Raw genomic sequence first — 22,496 nt, forward strand, 5'->3', positions numbered from 1 at the left:
GTCCTGCTGAGTTTAGCTCTATCCCCATTTAAACAGTTCACAGATCAGGACTACACTCTGCAGGTCACAGAACCTCCACAACCAAAGTTGCCCATTTCTGCACTAGGTAGTATGCTTGCACGGAACAGGCCCTTCCACGCTAATTGTCAGCTAATGGCTGGTGTGCTCAACGGAGTGAAAACAGATTAACCAGACCTTATGCCAATAATCAGGAGTCCTAAGCTCGGTGGCACCAAGTTCTAATAGTAAAGTTTTGCAGAACAAGGCTTACCATCTAGACCTCACCCTGAAGAAAACAAAAAAACCAATGGTACAGCATTCATGTTGGTAAATGGAAGACAAAAGAAACTCCGTTCTGAACACTTTAATGTTGACACAGGTGAACAGTAATCTCCAGCTATTATAGAGGTAAGTAGAAACAGATGAAGACAGAAGCAGCGTTCTGGACCAGCACAACAAGATACTACTTTGCAGGCAATGTCGGCAAAGAAAAGAAAGAAAAAACAAAACAAAAAAACAAGCGTGTATAAAATAGTACAATTATGCATGAGCACATCCTCTCTCGTTTGAACATTGAGGTTAGATTACACCTGGACTAGATCTGAGAGTTTAGATTTAGGTTCACTCCAGATTTGTCCCACTACAAATGCACCTCCTTTAGAGTCCTGACTTTCTTTCCATTAGGTTTACACGCCAGGAGCAGCTCATAGTTGTCAATACTGGAGGCACAGTCTATGGTGTTGGTAATTTTTCAGCTAAGTTGTTCAATACTTGAGATCTGTTAGTGAAAACAACACTTTTCTGCTTTTTAAAAAAAAACGGCAACTCGCATTAATCACAAGCATAGGGCACATTCTGCAAATGAAGCACCAGTTGTCTTTGAATAACGGGAGGTGATAACTGGAGTGGGGAAAATGTTTGCTCTGCGTCAAGGCTCACCAACTTCTACCGGCCTACAAGTTTGGTCCATCTCGAATCGAGCCAATTGAACAAGGCAGCAGGTGTGACTGCTGGAAGCAAGAGTCGGTAATGCACCTTAACCTCCTAAGGACTAAACATCTGATCGGATTTAAACCTAGACTCTTAAAGGCAACTCCTCAATGTCTTGCTACAGGAATCGTTTTTAAGGCCACATGGCGATGAAACGGTTAAACAAAAACCTTATGCCGTCACAGCAGGGCAAGGCTGATTCTTAGTACAGCTCCCCTAGTGGACAGGATGTTCAGATCCTGCAAACCCTACATAGCTAAAACCATATTTGGACACGCATTCATACCGAGAGCCTAGTAAAGACCTTCTCCACCATATTAACACTAACATTTCTACAGTTACCCATGCTACGCTAACCCTAGGCTCATCTCAAAGGCATCGGACATGTTCCCTCTGGGCAAAGGAAACCTTTTGAGTTCTCCCATTTCACTCATAAAGGCAGATCATGGTTAAAAAGAAAACAAGGAATGTCAGAGAAAGGAATGACGCGGGATAAATGGGGCAAGGGTTTAGGACACAAGAGGAAGACGGGAGGCAGTGAAGATTACTCATAACAACCATGTCAAAAGTATCCATGAGGTTTTTTGAATATTTTTTTTTCCTCTGTTTTTACTTTTATATACAAACAAACCAAAACACAAAATATGGATTGTGCACATTTTTGTTTGTTTTCACATATATATTTCATGAAAAGCCTCAATACTCATTGGAAGGGAAAGGGATAGGAATATGGAGGGAGGGATGGAGGGAGGGAAGAAAACTGGTGGAAAGTGGACGGAGTGTGAAAGATCCTTTTCCTAAAAATCGGTTAAGCAGTTAATCCAGGATTATGATTTTGATGATGTTGATGATGATGATGATGGAGGCAACTGGAGGAGGTTGGAGAGGAAGAAAGGGAAGGAGGGTGGGAAGAAGTAAAATGGGGGTTTGGAAACAGCTCAATCTTTCCAGTCCTTCTTGATGTTGAGGTTCCATTCCCAGGACAGGTGGTCGTGCTTGTCGTCGTCGGTGAACTTGGATTTAATGTTGTAAGTGCCGCGGGCCAGCATGCCTTTGGGTGCCTCCTCTAAAGGCGTCAGGAACTCGTATTCATTCGGTCGAGGCCCATAGCTGCCCACCATGTAGTCAGACTTGTCAACTGAACACAAGAAACAGGTGAAGAGGTTTAAACGAAATGGAGTAGACTATTTGTGAATATATGAATTCAATGTCAGTGGTTTGTTTGAGCAATCTACTGCCAATATACAAAATCTACACAATCATAACTTTTCATTACTCAGATATGTTCACAGACAACCTAATTCAGGGGTGTGCAATATGTATCATCTACAATAATACTGTAATGGTTTGTTGTGCAAGCTGATATTATAGAGTATGCCAGTTCAATAAACAATAAGTGGCGCACGAGATGCGATGATGATGATGTAAGTGTCATTTCATCATAATGCTTTTGTTAGCCTATCCAGTTGAAGCCACTAGATGCGGCACTGCTGCGTTGTTCATTAAAAATGTTGCGGAAAAAGAGAACATCAATGCAGAGAAGATCTTTTTTACGTCAAAACTGAAACCAAGCTGTTCACACAGAACGCATATTTTGTGCATTTTCTAGAGGGACATCTATCACCGTTGCACTTGCGTCTCGCACAAAAAAAGAGCAGCATGTTTAGAAAACCATGTCAAATTAATGTAAGTTCAACTTAGAAAACTTTTTCACAGATAGTCGTGCTATTTTATTGCTTTGAATAAATGGTCATTTGTAATATTTTGCTCGATGAGCACTCTTATGACCTTCAGGAGAGAAGCCAAAAGCTTTTTTTCACCCTAACTGAAATTATGCATTTTAAATTCGAATTTTGATCATATTTAAGTACAAAATCCAAATTTAGTTTAACCTCCATTCTGACAGCCCTAATTGTTATATTGGTGCATATCAAGGGACAAGGAAGAATAATATTTGATCATCTTCAGTTAGTGATAAACTGTTATTTTAAAAGCAGAATTTTACTAGATTTTATTAAAAAATTGTTGAAGGAGGATGTATATCTTGTAAATATATTAAGTGTAGCATGTAAAAAGAGCATTACCAGGCATTGGTTTAAGCAGGACACCCGTCACTAGGTGAATGGATAAAAATTGTTGAAAGAAATATACAACATGGAAGAACTGACTTTTATTTTGAAACTTAAAAAGGACTTATTTCTAAAATATAGGAAGAAATGGATTGAATACTGTAGTGTAAATAATCATTGATTATATGTTACATGTGTAAATAAATATTTACACACTTGTTAAAAAAATGTATATCCTCCTTTTGTATTTTGTTTGTTTTCTCATTTCTTTTTGATGTAAACAAATGTTTTCTTACAAAATGTTCCGTAAAAAAAAAATTTTAAAAAAATAAAAGGAATATTATTATTAGTCTTTTTAATAGCAAATACTATTACTGAGAAATACTTTTTTTAATGCCTATTCCTACATGCATAATACACACATCTAAACATGTTGAAGGTACATTGCATGGCCTCCCAAAAACAAAATGTGTTCAAGCATTAATGGGAAGCTTTGGTGAACAGAGGGGGAGGTAGATTTTCACATCCAGGTCCTCAAAGAACTGGAGGCTTTTCTACTTAAATAAATCAGAATCCCACCAGACAACACAGAGGATTTGCATAATGACATTTCAACAAGGACAGAAGCAGTTGAGAGTTTTTTCATAAAATAATTTGGATTTGGATAGTGGCATTTCTAAAAGAGCGTCCCCATCTAATAACTCCTTTACTTATTTCACCCCAAAATTAAAATGTTTGTCTTGACAAATCCTGGAAAGCAACACATTGATCTCTTTTCCTTTGATTTTGGGATGAAGTGTTCTGTGTAATGTGAATGCCGTTTTATCATTTTTAAAGAACACTTACTCTTCACCCCTTTCCTGTAGGTCTGCTGTACGTACTTCAACCCCGAGACGATCTCTTTGTTTACCTGTAAACAGATGTAAATATACAGGACCAGTCAGGCGTGACGCCATATTATGTAACTGATAAACAGGTACAGATTCAAGCATCACGTTTGCATGTGTTGTGTACATGTAGGGCAAATATACAATGTGGGACCATTTATAGCACAGCAGATATGTTCACAGAGCTACTGCTTAACACGTGACTGGAAGAAACGTGGTGTAATGTGGAAATATAGAGAGTCCAAACTTCAAATAAGAGGATATACTCAACAAATGTGGAAGTGAAGTACTTTTCCTTTTTCTGGATTATCCACTAGCAGGCAGTAATCCATGGTAATGAAATCTAAATGATCACTGGATCTCTAGTTGAAATATCTTATACAGTAACGTTGCTGTGAAATTCTCATGCAGGGACAAAAGTTGTGACACCATCAACTCCTAGCAATCACTGTATCTAAATGTTTCCAATTATGGTCATCTAACCTTGAAGCTGATCTTTATCCTGTACTCCACTCCCTCCTTCAGCACAAACGACTGCTTCTTAAAGGACTCCAGATCACCTGAGAGTGGAACAAACACACACACACACACAAACACAAGTTAGGCCAGCTTTCAAAACATACCATCGAGTGCATCGTTTTGAACTCATTAAACTCATGAGTACTCGTTCTCCATCTTCATTTAACAGTTTGTCTATTGTCTAACAAAATAAAGGCAAGCGCCAAAACAGTATTTTATAATATACTGCTGACATTCGTATCATTTGAACAAATCTTTGAATAGCCGTTAAATATTTAAGGGCCGTTTGCACGACAAAGTTTTCAGCCAAAAACTGTAAAAAATTTATGTATTTTGCCTATTCGTTTACACAAAAACAGCGTTTTGGGGACTGAAAACGCATATTATTGAAAATGGGTTTCAAAGTATACGTTTTTGAAAACACCACCGTTATTGTTTCTGTGTAAACACCCAAAACGTCATGCACATGTGTAGTACATGTTAGGTATGTAGACATGCGCAGTACGTGTCGATTTTAAAGGCAAGCGTGAACAAACACACACAGCAATGGCAGAGTACATGGTATTGTTGCTGCTGCTCAAGAGTTTGCTAACACTTCTTTATTAAAGTGTGGATTTACTTCACCAATATTACGATCAACAGCAGAGACCCATCATACACAACATATAATCGTCACTTCTCTACAGGTACTGTTTACTAACAAGGTGACAGCGCCAACTACTGGCCTGGCATACTACGTAATACAGCGTTTTTGGCCGTTTTCACAGATGTGTAAACGCAAATTGTTTTGAAAAGGTTGTCGTGTTTATGCATAAATGTCGTGTTTTTAAAAACGCAAAGGAAAAAGTTTTTGATTACATTGTTGTAATGTAAATGCAGCATTAATTCCAACCTTTGACAAATCCAGTTTAAGACCACATTGTATCCTGTTTAAAAACATGTATTCGTGTGTATGAGAGTCCATCTGTGCGAATGATCCAAGCGGTGTGATTTGAACACAGACATCAGAGAGGACATAAGTATGAGCGAGCAACTTCAAACTATCCAGCTTCCCGCAGTGTCATGTCATTTTTATGTTGCCTGGTTTTTGAGAAATTAGAATTTTTTTTTTAAAGAGTCGCATTTTAATTATATGTACCAAATGTTAACATTTTAAGTAAATAAATATTACTAAATTTGTTATTCTTGTTTTATTTGCTATCTTTAAATAGACTTATATTATTTATATTAGACTTCTTTCAGCTTTCAGTCTTTCAGATATTGGCATCGGACATAAAAAAAAATCTGTAAAGGACAAACACTAATATTGACCTGCAAAGGGGGGGGGGGGTAAAATATGTAAAATTTCCATGATTGATAAGAATAAAAAATACATATGGCCAATAAAATTCTAGTCAGGTGTGGTAGAGGTTTCATGTGTGAATGATAGAATGTAGTTGAATGCTGTTCCCAGCAGATGGCTGCAGGACACATATACTCTCCGTCTGCTTATCTTCTCTCTCTGTGCCAGCGCTGAGCTCTAGCTTTCAGGCTGCTGTGCTTTATCTGGGTCATGTGACAGTAAGATTACATTGCACCATAGGTTCGGCTTAGTGAAAATGTAAATAGCATTTACTTAGGTTATGAAATGCAAGAGAAAACCTCAAGTCTGGACAAGAATGAAAATATGCATAAAATAGCTTTATTCTGTCAGTTCGATGCTAAATGTCTTAACAAAAGTATTTAAAATGGGCATTGCTGAAAGAGTTACTAAAAGGTTTGTGCTGCCAGCGCAAACCGTCGTTTGGCTTTAAAAATATGTACTGTCAGGGTTTACAACTGGAAAGATGCGCAGTGAAAAAAAATTTGTAGTGCTGACAAAAGGCGTGGGCACAGATTTACTAAAAGCTTTTGCACCTGACCTCGCTTGCTTTAAAATGACAGTTTTTTTGCACCTGACCTTATTGAATAAATGACAATTTTCATTTTTGGGTGAACTAACCATTCAACAAAACAGGTAATTTCTACTCACCTTGCAGGTCAAGGGTCAGCGGGGCGGGAGTGGTCGTTGGTAACGTTGGGATCTGCGAAATTAACGAAAATAAGTTCACAAGAAAAGCCACAGACATTTGACATTAATTTTGGAAAATGCAAGGGACTGCCACTTTGGTGACTATTATGGAAAGGAATTTCCAATCATCTCATTTCATCTGTGTGGATTCGTTTGTTCAATCATTATACATACATAGTGAAAACTAAACCAGAATACAGTATATTTGGAATAATAAAAAAAAAACAAGTCCCTACTTAATGTTAAAATAATTCATCTTATTTCAGTTGATAGACATTGATAGGTTGACTTCCTGAGGAATGTCTGACAACGACTTCCAGAAACACTGTTTGTTTGAGCAGCTCAACTTCTGGCTCTGCTAATGCTGTGAGATCTATTTGTTCTGTCGGTCGATAAAAGATGGAGAGGGGGTATATATGGGAAACATGTTTAAAAACACATTTTTGCAAATCCGCTTGTTCTATAAGCAACTCATGTCAACTTTATTATTTGTTTAGAGTACAGCCAGCAGTCCCCGTTACTGACGTCCATGTGAACGCAGGTACTACGGAAGCACCCCACTGACACCATCCATCATCCGCTGACGTCTCTGTGGGAGCGGCTTCATTCACTCTACATTAAATAATGAGATTGATGTGTGTGATTAAACGCCCGTCTCTTGACGCCCGTTCAAACAGCTCTTCAGGTGCTGGAATGAACCATAACACTGCGTTATTGTAATGGCTGACTGTTGATAAAAACAATAAGGAGCAGGAACTTGAGATACGTGACCTCGTTTTCCAGCGCTCTTGTGAGGGTGCTGGCACACGACGCACAAGGACAGCAGCCGGAGGCGCTGAGGCCCGTCTGAGAAGTGTTACCTAAGAGTCTACGGCTCTAGTGCAGAACAACACGATTTACTGAAGTAGGACACATTTCTGGATCAACATCTGATGGTCCTGGAACAACATGCGTATCTGGATGAAGATCACATGCTAATTATTTTTGACAAATATTGCTAGATCAGGCTAGATATCGGCAACTACCTCGCAATACAAACTACTGCTCAGTACATCAACAACGCAAAACAATATCAAATAATCTCTAGCTGAAAACAAGCATCAAGGTCTTAGAAATTTAGACTTTGTTGGTTTCATGTGATCCTGAAAGACTATTTTTATTTAATTCAGTGGCTCAAAATGTCATGTGGTGTAATCATCAAAAATATATTTAAAAAAAAAAGTAGTTATCATTTTTTCCTAAAAATTAAAAAGAAATGCACACTACCAAAAGTATCAAATTTTTTTAAATACCAAACATTTGGGGTCAGTAAGGTTTTAATGTTTTTGAAGTCACTTATGCTCCCCTAAGGTTGCATTTATTTGAACAGACATATATAACAATTCAACAAATATTTTCTTTTTAAGATTTATCATTTCATATTTTATTCAGCATCATAACTAATTAATTTTTTCCCCTCAGGATTCTTTTATGAACAGAAAGTTCAAAGAACAGCATTTATTTGAGAGAAATTTTCAGGAACACTACAATTCCAAATTTGGGAAAAATAAACCAAAAGTCAAGACTATTAAATCAAATGGTGATATGGACTAGTGTCTGTGAATATTAAACCACAAAAAACTATTTAAATATAAATCCTGCATGTTCTTCAGGTCTCTGTGTGAATGAATCAGCACTTTGTTTGCCAAAATAAATTTAATTTGATTATAAATTAATGTTTTATGCCTTCATTTGATTACCAATAAATAAATAAATAACTCTCAGGATCCTAAATATGTATTTTTTGGGTAAACCTTTAATAAATCATCATTAAATTGTATACGTTTCATGATTTTAATCAAGAAGACTTGCTTTCTGATTACCAAAATTTTATTTAACCATTAAAATGGCAGCAAAAATTAAATAGAAAAGAACGCAATCCTGAAATCTTAAAACTGAAAAAACAAGGAATAGATCAAACAGATTTCATGAGGCCCTACTTTACTGTCACTTTTGATCAATCAGATGTGTCAATGGTGAATAAAAACTTTTTTTAGACAAATCATTATGAATAATTACAGTTTTTAAAGAAGTCACACCACATGTCTTTTTAACCTGAACTAATGATCCTTTGAAATGAAAAGGTTTTTATTTATCTAACACTCCGCAGGGATCCTCTCTCTGATATTTCCTGTTTAAGGAAATTCTTGACTTTCAAGAATAGCCAGACCACCCTGACATTTTGACTTTATGCCCTTAAAAAATATATTAAAACAATTCAGAAATAAAAAATACTAATGTATTTTTAAATAAATGAGTGAATAACGACAGAGAGATAAAACGCAGGAAGGAAAGGAGCGTCATATGACTCTCAGCGGCCAACGAGGCTGAGCTATATGCCAAGAAATACTAATCAGATGAGCTAAAATCAAAGAGTGTTGAAAGGAGAGCTGGTCCATGGGATGAATTCTGGGAAAAGGACAGTTTGCATAGAAACTTTCATCAAACTAGGTCGGAGCAGTGAGTACGCGTGTACAATGAAGCGACACACACCTGCAATAACATTGCAGTTGCCCAGCAGTGCCTCCTTGTACTTGCGGAGGCTTTCGTCATCTTTGTCGAGTTCCTGGATTTCTTGAAGGCTCTTCTGAGCCGGCGGCTTGTAGTCGACAGACTCACTGTCTTCGTTCTCGGCTGCGATAGCGGCTAGCTGTTCTGGTGTGGGCTCCTGCTCGGCCATGATTGACAGCTGGAGGAAAACATAAACAGACACCGGTCAGAGGAGAGGAAACAAATATGGCCCTAACCAAACATGCCCAAATATCATTATAGCAATGGAGACTTGACCCACATAAAGTCATGTGATCAGTTTTTCCAGAGTGTTAATTTTTAATATTAATTAATTTTAAATGAATTCACCAAACACACACACACACACACACACACACACACACACAATGCAAACTCCAGCCATCAGCGGAAATGGACTTGTGAAAGAGGCCTAATGTGGGCATCTGTATTCAGCACTATTGCATTAGTGGTCAAAGCCAATTACTGCAGGAAGTCAAATACACTGCACACAGCACTGTGCAGAAAGTCTCTTCTGCTCACCAAGGCTGCATGTATTTAATCAAAAATTCAGTGATCAGCAATATATTGAACCGTTTTCTATTTAAATAACATCCTAACATATAGTAAAACACTGAATTTGGGAAAACGGGTCCTCTAGAAACGTCAACTTCAAGCGGTTATATTAGATTTCAAATAACTATAGATACAACAGTTTAAGAGTTTAGGATCTGTAGATTGTGTGATGTTTTAGAAACAAGTCTTCTGCTCACCAAGACTGTATTTATCTGTTCAAAGACACAGAAAAACAGTAATATTGTTAATAGGGCTGGACAATTATGACAAAAATCATAAGTCTTCACCGAGTGTGGCCTTTCAAAGTTTTACGCTAAATAATGGCATGAATGCAGAGGAAGTCTGGGAAACACTTGTGCTGCAATGCAGCAGCCCTGGAACAGAAAGTGCTCGTGTTCTCGCTGCGAGCGTGCTAAAGTCAGCCGGAGCGCTTCAGAGTGCTTCACCTTGACAGCAGCTTCTGTAGTTTCCTGTTCTGCAGAACTGTAGCACACTCGGCTTTTAGAGAGACAACCTCACTGTGGTGATTTCCTTTCCTTACATGGTATTGGCGTGCTTAACTCACAAAATCACACTCATAACAGAACTGAATCAGCTTGCTTTGACACATGAAACGTGCATCTGCAAAAGACCAACCACAGTTAGGCTGCAACAAGTTAACTAGCTTTGTAGAGACTTTTATCAGAAATACAATTTGCATTGCCCTATGAATTCCACAGAGCTGATATGTGGATGGAATCACGGAACCCAGATTGAGAAAAAAAAAATCTATTTTGAAAAAAGGAACATCATGGAATTGTCAATAATAATAATAATAACTAAAACATCACAATTTATCACGGCAAATCAAAATAAAACAGGCAACACTACTATCGTTCATATTTTAAAAAATTATAAAATTGTTAAGTTTAACGAGTTCAGCTGATTAGATATTGTTTTTTATTATTAAAATGACATTAAACCATTAAACAGAATCCAAGATAGATCTCACATGATGGAGGCTATTACGGAGGGTTAAAAATCATAAATAAAAATGACAAAATTAATCAAATTCAGCATTGAACAAGATTGCTTAAATTATGATCATAATTTATCAACCTCAGGAGGATGGGTTTTATTAATATTGAATATTATAGACAATGCTGTTTGTAAGATATTTTCATGTTTTTGAAAGAAGTCTCTTATGCTCACCACGGCTGCATTTATTTGTTTAAAAATACAGTAAAAGTAACAGTTTAAATAACAGTTTTCTATATATATAAAGTGTAATTTATTCCTTTGATCAAAGCTGAATTTTCAGCATCATTACTCCAGTCCTCAGTGTCACACGATCCTTCAGAAATTACAATAATATGCTCATTACTGCTGCTTTTTAAGAAATTACAATAATATGCTCATTACTTTTTTTTTTTAAAAAAAAAATTTAAAATTCACCATTTGCTTAATAAAAGTATTAATTTCTTTCCATCAAAAATGGCTACTTTATATTTTTGGCACATATCTAAACACTTGTAAAACCTTTGTTATTTTTCGAAGCAATGAATAATGATCAAAACAACAACTAAAAATCAGTTAATTGCTGAATTCATACTTGGTTATGTTCCTTTAAGAGCCGCTGCTACATGCGTGTGCATGCTACCCTCAAAGAGCCCTTCAAGTCATCAAGAAGAGAAATTCCACTTGACCGCCAACAGCGTAACTATTTCTATAAATCCAACCACTTGTTTCAAACGAAGTAAAGGCCTGCCAGCTAATCTTACGAACAGCTGTAATGAGGACCACATATGAATGAACACAAGATACGAGCTGAGAGAGCCAGTGAACAACAAGGGAATGCACATGTGTACTGGAACAGCCTGAAGGTCGTGTATATCGAAGACAGATGTTGTTTGCGCAACACTTCGGGAGACTCCCAAACATCTCCTCTCTTTAAACTTGTCTCATGAAATCCCACAAAGTAGTTTTCTGTGCTATCCCTTATTACAATGACTGTAAACTTGAAAATGACACATTGTAATCAATAAAAGAGCCTGACATTCTAGCAAGTCATCCAGGCATTGTGAAAGCTGTCCTCTTATAGTTTTGGCATGGGATGTTTTTGGCCGGTCACGGTCAGATAGGAACTCAGATAACACTGCATGTCTTTTCCCTTCTGGGCCTCTGTGCTCCCCTGACAGCGAGAGAGGCCGTTCTTCATCAGCGAGCTCTGGGGCACTGCTCCAGCGGCTGGGGTTTGAAGTTCAGGATCAGAAGCCTGACAGGCACATGATGGGTTGCCATGTTTCTATTGGCACTAAACCAAGCATGTCCAATCACTTTACTGCACAGTCCAGATTCAATCTAGATTCATTTCAACTGGTAGTTTCGAGTGATGCTGAAAACACTCGCTATGTTTCCGTCCACCTATTTTTATGCACATTTTGGAATATTGCATTAAAAAAAAAAAAAAAAAAAAAAAAAAAAACACTAGATCAAAAAAAAAAAATGTGCATGAATTCTAAAAATGTGCATAAAAAAACGCATGCACACAATTGAGTAGAATAACCTTTTTATCTGATAAGATATAATGCGCATAAACTACGATGGAAACACATTTAACGAATAACTTCCTCCATGCCCATTGAAAAAGTCATGTGACTTTGCGCTATGTGAAGGGATAACTTGACTAGCAGCGGACGGATCTCGTTCACAACATCTATATGTTATATTGGTCGTTCTGAAATGTCTGTCATCAAAGTATTTCTGTATAATTAATGTCTTACATGACTGCATTCCTAAACAGCAGCATGCACCTCCGAAAGCATTGACAACATTTATTGTGTCACGTCTGCTCTCTCTGAGGCGCAAGTAATTTATTATACATGAAAATGATTACATTTATTGGCTTCTCCTAACTTTTTAGTGCCAGTTTACCATTAAGTGACGATTTTTGTTCTCTTTGACTCGTTGGATGGAAACGGTGCTTTAATTGCAAATGTTTTATGCGATATTCCAGTTTTGTGCACAAGTTAAATTTGCATCTTTGGATAGAAACATAGCTAATGATTAGCTGCTTCAAGTGTGTTCATTAATGGCTTGAGCTGAACTCACTTTGGCCTTCATAGATCAAAATATTTATCCATTTTAGTTAGGGATGTAATGATTCACTCAACTCACGATTCGATTCGATTTACGATTCTGATTCCACAACTGTATCATTTCGAAATTTGACGCAAAAACAGAGTGGTCTGACTTTTTCACTAGTTTTGTGAAACTACATAAAATATATCTGAACGAAACGGCAGACCAGCTGAATGAGACGCAGATTCACTCCCCTGACAGCAGGTGGCGCTTATGAACAGCTTATGATACAGTGTTTCCTGGGTTACTGCTGTAAACAATGCAGAGCTGCACTTATGAGCAATGCATATTAAAGTAGTGTTCATAGGTAAGATGAAAAGAAAATACCACGTAAACTTTTCTAAAGATAGTTCATTCATATAAACTCCTACTCCAATTGTATCGCGATTTGTTTGGCATCTCAACTGATTTTAATTTCAACCGGCTCACGGTTAATCATTACATCCCTAATTTTAGTTAATTAATCTTTGTTTTGGAATCTTGTATAATAATTAATTTGTAAAGATATTGCAAGTTTTAGTCAACCCCCTACAAAATCCAACATCCAGTATTTTAACACATCAGTCCGAATTATTTCCCTAGCAAATTTTTCTGTTGAGCTTCATCTGGTTGCAAGATATTTGGATTCAAAATGCATTTGCGATATTACAATTTATAGATTCGTTGCTCGTAATTTTTAATTTTTAATTTGAGGAAGCAGAACAGAAAAGCACCTGTGTGTAATAAAATAAAAGCTGCTCATGTCCCTTCTGGAACTGGCAAACTTAATTAAGACAGACAAAGTACATTCCGTTTCTGTTGAAGAATCAGCAAAACATGAAAACAAGGTCCTGCAGCAAGTGCAGTTCAGCGAAATGCATTCATGCCCAGATTACATCACTTCAGCTGCCAGAGTAAACAAGTACAAACACCATTAGCCATTTGGCAGTCGTCTCAATGTTAATACACATGAGGTAGCACAGGGTAATTTCACACAGCTGAGCATGATGGACTAGCCATTTAACATGGTTGTACAATAATTGCCTAAACATGGGCAGCAGGTACATGACCCAGGGAAACAACAACAGGTCGTTGAAAACAAGGCAGACCGAGACATTGGCACCACCTACTTCTCCATTCAGTTCTAAGGCTGAGCTTAATTCACTTTAATTAGGAATTATCCAGAACTAATATCAGCAGGGAAGCCTGAGCAAGACTAACTTGTGAGTCTTGGTGTTACAAAGCCTGGGATTAGGCTAGTTACTGAGCAACAACGAAACACAACAAGATTTTGTAGTCAAGATTAGTGTTAATTAATGGGGGGAAGTGTCGGTAAGAGCAGTGGGATTTCAAATGGCACCAGGTAAAGAGGATTTACCTGACAAACCTAATCAGTATCCTCAAGAGACTCGGTTATCCTCAGGTTTACACGGAGTACAGCAAAGACCTGTGAAGTGAATTTGATTCTGCATTGATAGAGTGACTGGAAATGGACCTGCAGTGTAGATGCTATAATTAATTTGATCAAGAAGAAAGCAAGGCTGTTCGATACTATGAGGTCTGTAAACAGAAAACTATCCATTAACAGTGCCATTCATCTCAAGTGCAGTAGATTTGCTGAGCTCCTTCAAGTACGGACACAAAACTGTGTTGGAAAATAGGTCTTTTTAGGTGTACAAACTGGCAAAAGTCATAAGCGTGCATGATGAAGTACTGTGGTAACTTTATCCTTTATAAGTGTCAAAGTAAACTACTCTAATGCTAAAGCTGAAGCCGTCTGGATATTAATATTGTTATGCAAGGTGATCTTACAGCCAGGAAACTGTAGCTAAGGAGAGCACTCGTGTTAATTAAACAGCAGGTCTGATCCGCTGGGAAAGGGAAAGAGAGACTTTCACTAGATGCTGCTTTATTTTCCAGACATGCCTATTTTTCACTCGGTTGACAAGGCCCAGACTAAAAAAAATGACTGTGGGAGCCATTTGCTCTTCATTTGAAACATTTCAGCCACCTTTTCATTAACTTTGACAGTCCAGAAGTTGTTCTTTCCCAATAGAAAGCAGTACAGGAGTTGTGTGGCGTTCCAATCATATGCAGAATTTTCAAATCCGATTTCAGCATTGGTTCCGTTGAAACATTTGCGTCAATGTTGTAGGCGAACATCCAACCAACCAGATATTATGTACTGCAATCAAAACTATGAGCGCGAGGAGAGAATTGGCAACATATTTGCATCAATACACTACTATTTAAAACCCTTTTCCATACAGTGGGCAGTTATACATCAGAATAATTGTGTCTAGGGTTGCACGATATTGGATTTTTGCCGATATCCTATATGCCGATATTTTGGCCAATAGCCAAAATCAATACAGATAGATTTTCTTTTATTTGGAAATAACAATAAGACTCTCTTGTGCAAATATTTTAAACTATTTTTTTTTCCATTTGGGTTAGTTTTAAACAAAAACTTACTTGTTAGAATTAAATAAACAATAATGAAGTTCTTTTATAATGAGAGTACACTGAAAGAAATCACTGCTTGGCGAAACACGTCAAACTGCTTTTGTTTGGTTTTTTTATGATAAATCACAGAATCACTCGACAAAATTGGTTGTTCTGCAGTTTGATTATGACAGTTTATTAAATCAATTAGAACTGGACATAACTGAAAAAAATTAATCAGTGATTGGTTTAATTTCATTTTTAAAATTCACGGATCGATTAAATGGATGTAATTTCATTTTAATTTAAGGATAGATGAAGATTGTTTGCAATATGAAAGCACAGCGCAGCATTTATTTATGGGCACAAAACTGCGAAAGACGAGATGTGCAATCAACTCTGAAAGAGCGAGATGATCTGGCAACATTCAGCAGCTGAATCCACTGATCTGTGGAAAGGTCTTGTTGGCTGAAAACATCCAAAGACACAGTTTTGCAGAGCTTCTCGTAGGTGCACTATTTGGTTGCATGCGTGGCACTGCACAGAAAATTAGTTCTTGTCCCACTTAACCCCAAATCCAATCACAACAGTTACATATCCTGCGGCCACCACAACACTGTGACAAAAATAATTGGAAAAAATTGAACAGAACTCTGTGGAGCATGCTCACAGACAGATGACAAGACAATATGGGGAAAAAATCCAAAGGGACAAACAAACAAACAAGCTTTACAGTGTTAATGTCAGTCTTAAAGGAAGCTGAAGTGAGCTTGAAGAGCCACAATGTGCAAGAACAACAATTATCTCCACTGTAGGGTCATGTGTGCAGTTCGACACAATGGAGGAACTGTGGGTAACAGAGCACCACACAAGCACTTACTCTATTTGGCCCAAACCCAAGAAGACTGAACTTAATTAGAGAGAGGATGAGTCAGTAAAGAAACACTCTGACACACACCACAGCACCGCAGGACTGAATGAAAATGTTCCTGGGCAGCTGGAACAATCTGAACTTAACATAAAAACACTAAATTCTACATTGATCATGGTTAAAGAGGTTGTACGATTACAGCAGGGTAAGTCGAGCTGCACAGAACTGATCATCTTGTAAATAAAACCCAATGAAATGCTGATGTATTTCCTACTAAAACAGGAAGCCGGGGGGAGGCATGTCTTTAGCAGCCAGTAGCCTTCATTACAGTCACAGTCGAACCATTTTTTTCTACATTTTATTGCTAGTCGGTGTCAGGTGGTGGTACGTTCCCATTATAGGGGAGCATTTGATAGGATACGTCCATAAATGCAACATGACTCATCAATATCTTCAGTTTTCCCAGAAGAGACAGATAGTTTAATGGTAAATATGATCCACCAAAGGTTGTTTAGTGTTCAGTTTCAGGAAGCACTTGAAGCCACCCAAACTCTTATTTTGGATTTCATGGGGTCTTAACATGTGTCCAAATTGACATATTCTGATAATAGGCTGGAAAATTCCAATCTAAACAGAGGAACTTTGTTCATATCCTTGCCTCTCCCTGGAACTCAGGGAATACTGCTGTAAACATTCCATTCTTTTTCAATTGGTCTTTGGTCGCTCTTTCCAAGTAGGCAGCTGCCTTCTGAGACAATACTGAACTCTCTTATTGAATGTAAGCTACATGACAACAATGTACTAAAAACAGAAACGTTTTTCCCTTGGATTTTTTCCCTTGAAGTGTCATGTACAGACAACAATGTTGTCAAAACAATCCCTACTCGCATGGATCCACGAAAATGACTAAAAACTATCTATTATGCACTCCTGGCTAGCAGTTTGCGATGTGACTTTGTAAAGAAACACTGCACACCTGCACACATACTGAACATGTAACACACGCGCATACTCACAAATTAGCGTTTTTGACATTTTTTTTCTCAAAGTCTATCGTTCAGAAAATTTACACTTTGAAACCGATTTTCAAAAATGTTTTGAGGTCCCTAAAACACTGTTTTCATGTAAAAGAGTGGCCAAAATGCATTTAAAGTGTTTTGTTTTTAGTTGAAAACGGTGTCATGTAAACGCCCTGTTAAAGGCAAGGTAGCCGATTTTGGAGGGGCTAGGAATAGCAAGCTAGCATAAGATCCGACCCTCCCTGCAAATCATTCTCCAAAGCCACACCTCCTCCAAAACACATGAACGTGCTCAGAGGATGAAATGAATCATGACGTTCACTCATGGGTGATTCATATTCAAGCGAATGAGAACCGTTTCGCAGGGGATGCCAGGGGTTTAAAAAAATAAAATAAAATATTTGAATCTCAAAACTGAAAATCGAATGCCAACCCACCGAACGGATATTCGAATATTCTGGTCCAGCCCTATAGCTAGCTTCCCTACTAACAGTCTCTCAGCTTCAATCCTTCCCCTCCAGCAACCTGAAATGATCACAATTAACAACAAATCAATGATCCAATCAATGGACAAAATCAAGTCCCACCAAACGTTTTCTTTGTTTTGAGAAGCTGTTTAATTCAGCTATACATCACAATAAGGAAGTACAGATGTTCACAATTTCCATTTAATGCCAATTTAAAAGTAAAAGCTTTGACATACTGACAACTTGAGGTAGAACTCCAGAAATCCAATTTATGTTTGAATAAAAGCTATTAAAGGATGTGGTGAGAAGTGTAGAGTACCAGGCAATGGAAGAAAGTGAAAGCAGGTCAATGCTGTGTTGGGCAGGTGCCTTCAGATCCATCAGCCTCACTCGGGGGAGATTATGGTTTGGCCAGATTGTGACGAAACTTCCCTAGCAACAGCCATGGGCCTCATACTCCACAATCAATACCACAGCCTGCATCAGTGGAGGGTCAGCAGTGCTGACCTTCAGTTCAGGATTGGCTCAACTGAAAACAAACATTGAGCAAGAGACGGATTTAAAGTGCGTGGAGAGAATGTGGAAAGTTGAGATCCCTAAGGGCCGGCATTTGTTCAGGCGAAGGTCGGACATGTGGGGGAGAGCTGTGGGATCCCAAACACTGGGCTGCATTTGTGTCCAAATACCTAATTCTGCAGAAAGCTTGAGAAAAGACAGAAGTCCTTGAAGAAATGAGAAGAGGAGACAGGAATAGATCACACTTCAAGAAGCCCCTCCCAGCTCTGGCTCTTGTCATCATGAACATACTAGGACAAAACAGTAGCGGTGGTAACCCCGTTTAACATACAAAACTACAAGAACACATGAACTACGCCATAAAAAAAAAGCATGCTAGTGGTAATGCTTCTTTGTCTTCTTTCAGCTTCCTGTTTCTTCAACATCCTGTGCTAGATCTCTTCCAAATAACTTAGGTTAGCATTTCTTACCATTACATGTCAAGATCATGTGACCAGAATACTACTCACTATGATCAAATTAAACTTCACATTTGCAAATTGAAAAGGATTTGAAAGACAGATGTTAGGGATAGGCAATATGTCCTTAATTATGTAATTTGTAATATCTAAATAACATAGTAACAACATATTATGATGTAATTATTTTTGGCTTGAAATAAAGTTGTTACAAATCCAAAATTTTAGACAGCCGCAAAAAATTCTCGAAACCACAGTAAAAATTACTATGAGGCTAACAAATGTAGAAAGACATGTTACTGAAGACAAGTAAAAAGTCAGTAATAAAACAAAATAAAGCAGATTACGAATGTAAAATTTATTTTATAATCATTTGTTTAAAGTTGGCATAAAATCAAGACTTGCACTATAATATATTTTAATAAAATATTATATATACCTAAATTTAAAACAGTTAAATACTTTCACAAGTATTTTCTTTATCTTAAGTTCTTTCACAGCTTAATGTGACTTTTTAACATTAAGCATGTCCTGCAAATTAGAAATTGTAGCCTAACTTTTAAGACAGTCTCATTAAATATGTGCGAACTTGTATGAACTAGAAAATGTTGAACTGATTTTCCACTTAAACCGGTATAGCAGCCCCCCCCCCCCCCCAACCCCCCCAGGTACAACTGTACAGAGGTATAAAAATTCCAAGAAAAAGCACTGCAAAAGCACTTTCCCAGTCCACATGCTTAGCATTGTATAAACTTGCTTTTCAAACACGAATATAAAGTTTACCAGAAGGAGAAAAAGCACTGCAAACTGCACTTTCCCAATCCACATACTTAGCTTCTGTAGTAAACATATTTGCATTAGCATTATGAATTTCCACATTAAACTGCTTGTAAAACTATGCTTTAAAGTTCCGGCTTTTTATTTACCAGAAGGAGAAAACTTACCACTGAAACTGCTTATGCTTGTTATTAACTATATGACTAACCCCCTTACTTAAGCGATTTAGTGAACAACACATATTTGCAGTTTTAGCATTATAGAATTTTTTGTTGTTTGACAGTGCTGATTGTGAAAAACTGACCCTTTCAGGGCAAACCCAGAAACAGATTTAAAGGTAGGGCTGGACAATATATCGTTTCGGCATCTCGTCAGTTTCCCTGAGCTTGCCTTTCCACAAAGTTCCGGCTTTTTAAATATTAAAATGACTCAGCAGAAGGATATGCGGGTAAATATTGCGGTTTAGTACTGTGTACTTGTTCATTAATAAATATGACTAAATATTTTAACTGCAGCTAGAAAGCAGGTGTTGGATGCTGACCGTTTTTTTTTGTTGACTAGCTTTTACTAGCTTCTTTGTTTGAGGAATTAAGGGACCTTTTAGGGGCAAACCCAGAAACAGATTTAAAGGGGTCACATGATGCTTATTTTGTGTATTTGGTGTAATGAAATGTGTTTGTGTGGTTTAAGGTAAAAAAAAAAAAAAAAAAAAAAAAAAAAAAAAAACATTATTTTTCACATACTGTATATTATTGTTTCTCCTCTACGCCCTGCCTTCTGAAACGCGTCGATTTTCACAAGGCTCATCTCTCTGAAAAGCGAGGTGTGCTCTGATTGGCCAGTTATCTAGTGCGTTGTGATTGGCTGAATACCTCAAGCGTGTGACGGAAATGTTACACCTCTTTACATATTTTGATGCCTTGTCCGGCCTGAGTGACGAGACAAAAATATAAAACCCATTATAAACGTGATATAAACAGGATTTCTAGGCGTATTTTCTTTTAGAAGGCAAAAACAAAGTAGGTTCGCTTTCTCAACGAAACAGCGTCACACACCGCGGCCTTGAGTGAGCAGATTCTACGATGGAGCTTCCCTTGGTCTTGCAGCAACCACATGTGATGACCCCAGGCTGGATATCGTCCTCTTTTGGAAGGCCAAACAAAGTAGTTTCTCTTTCACAGTGAAAAACACTGCGTCTATACGACATGGTGGCGGCAGCAACAACAATACTACAATGAGTAGAAAAGGGGTGCCTTCTTTCTTTGCGTGAACATCTGGGCGGTGTTATTAGAACGAGCCGTTTCAGGAGGGCGTGGACGAGTCTCAACTTTTATAAAGAATATCTCTTTGGATTTGAGACTTTGCAACTTCACAGATCTTCTTTATTCACCAAGAGCTTGTAACACTCCAAAGAGAAAGGAACATTTGAAATCACATAATATGACCCCTTTAAGCCTGTCTGTACTAAAAAGTCATCAAAAGGCTAAAAATAAAACCCTAAAATAACTTTTGATAGCCCAGCCGTAGCTTCTACCTTGACTGGGGTCAATAAAAGCCAGGAGCACCCGCAGGAGCACTTACAGAGGTGGTCATATCAGTGATGGCCCATCACGCCTGACCTTTACAGCTTCTCATCACAGCTCTTTGATGTCCGTCTCACTGCTGCTGTATGAGCCTGAAAGACTACATAAAGGAAATCTAAATCTATTATTCATTCAATCGGCTGAACTGCACAATTGAGACAATGACATGAACAAAACACACAAAGAGATCATGTCTGTTTTGGCCTTACATATTCCAGTTTCATCAAAAACACTGCAGTTCTTATAGGAAGGTAGATTAAATTTGGATATAAGCCATGCAAGAGCCATGTTTGACATAAAATCACTGGCAACCTGCTTCGCCTTCAGTTGCCCCTAATAGAGCTGAAATATTGAATTGTGGTCAAGTATATAGGACAGAGCCACCACCCTCCCTCTTTAGTTGCAAAGAAATATATCACTGCAGTATTTCACACTTCTCTTACTTTTATGACAATAAAAAAATGTTGTTGAACATCTACTCAGTCTTTGATAAAGCTCAAACGAAAACCGTAAAATAAAATACAGATAACATTGTTATTACAGCAACATGTGCGTTACCATCAAATATTGACAGCTTGTCCTTTTAACTTTAAATATCGTATGCGAAGCAAACTTTGAATAAACTACATATTGACGATGTAATATTTGAAACAAATAGTGTACAATAATAATGCAAATGTCTGCTCAGTACACTTAAGAACAAAGTTGAAACACTGCAGACACCGCCCTGACAAACTCACGATGGCGAAGGCTTAGCTCATGAATATTAATCACGTGCTGCCGACATGTCTCTGAAACCTCACGGATGCGGTCAGTCACGTGACCTAATAAACATACGTAAGCTAAGCCACTTCGCTCATTCGCCAACTGTTTCCGCTTTCAGCCAATCAGCTAGACGTACGCCCTGAACGTCGGCTTGCGTAGTTAATATTCATGAGCCAATTCCCCCTCCTCGCAGGAATCGTAAATTCGAATCAGAGAGAAGGAACTAGAAAACACATCGCGCCACTCACACCACACAGGAAGGAAATTAGCCCTGATTTTTTTTATTTTTTTTTTTATAATAATTTCATTAGTGTGCTTCTTTTGTTAATAAAGTCAGTACGCTCTTCGAGAACACGAGAAATGGTTATGTAAATACTTCCTAACATTCAATCTGTGCTCAGACAAACACCGCGTTAATCTCTTCGCCTTGCTCTCCGTTAAAATAGATTTAACAGCCGGTGCCAGGCAAGATTAAATTAACCGGGATTTATTACACAGGAAAACAAAAAGAAAATCAGGATGATGGGTGATATCCTCATAAAATTGCATCAAGACAGCCTTTTTTGTACCGTTATTAATATGTTTTACAACCAACGCGTTTATGACCAAGAAAAAAAAATCTATATATATATAGATACAGTAAACTATCAGAAAATAAGGAATTATAACGTTCATCCCGAATCCAGATGAACTTGCAGCTCTGCTCCAGGAAGTTCCTCCTCATGCTAGCGAGCTAATGCTGCTAATCGAGCTTCATTTTCCAGCAGCAGGACGTTTAATAATAAAAATACAATGTGCTTTTCAGTTAGACTCATAAAATCCACAAATCACGAGTTCGGGCACTGAATCAGACGATTA

The 22,496-nt window shown here is 37.7% G+C and overlaps 1 pseudogene; it reads right to left on the reverse strand.

Moving 5' to 3' along the window:
* Positions 1–349: 349 nt before the first annotated feature.
* Positions 350–20,895, reverse strand: LOC109089055 (annotated as a pseudogene).
* Between the last annotated feature and the right edge of the window lie 1,601 nt (positions 20,896–22,496).

This window comes from Cyprinus carpio, chromosome B3 (genome assembly GCF_018340385.1).
Source record: "Cyprinus carpio isolate SPL01 chromosome B3, ASM1834038v1, whole genome shotgun sequence".
Classification (NCBI taxonomy): Eukaryota; Metazoa; Chordata; class Actinopteri; order Cypriniformes; family Cyprinidae; genus Cyprinus; species Cyprinus carpio.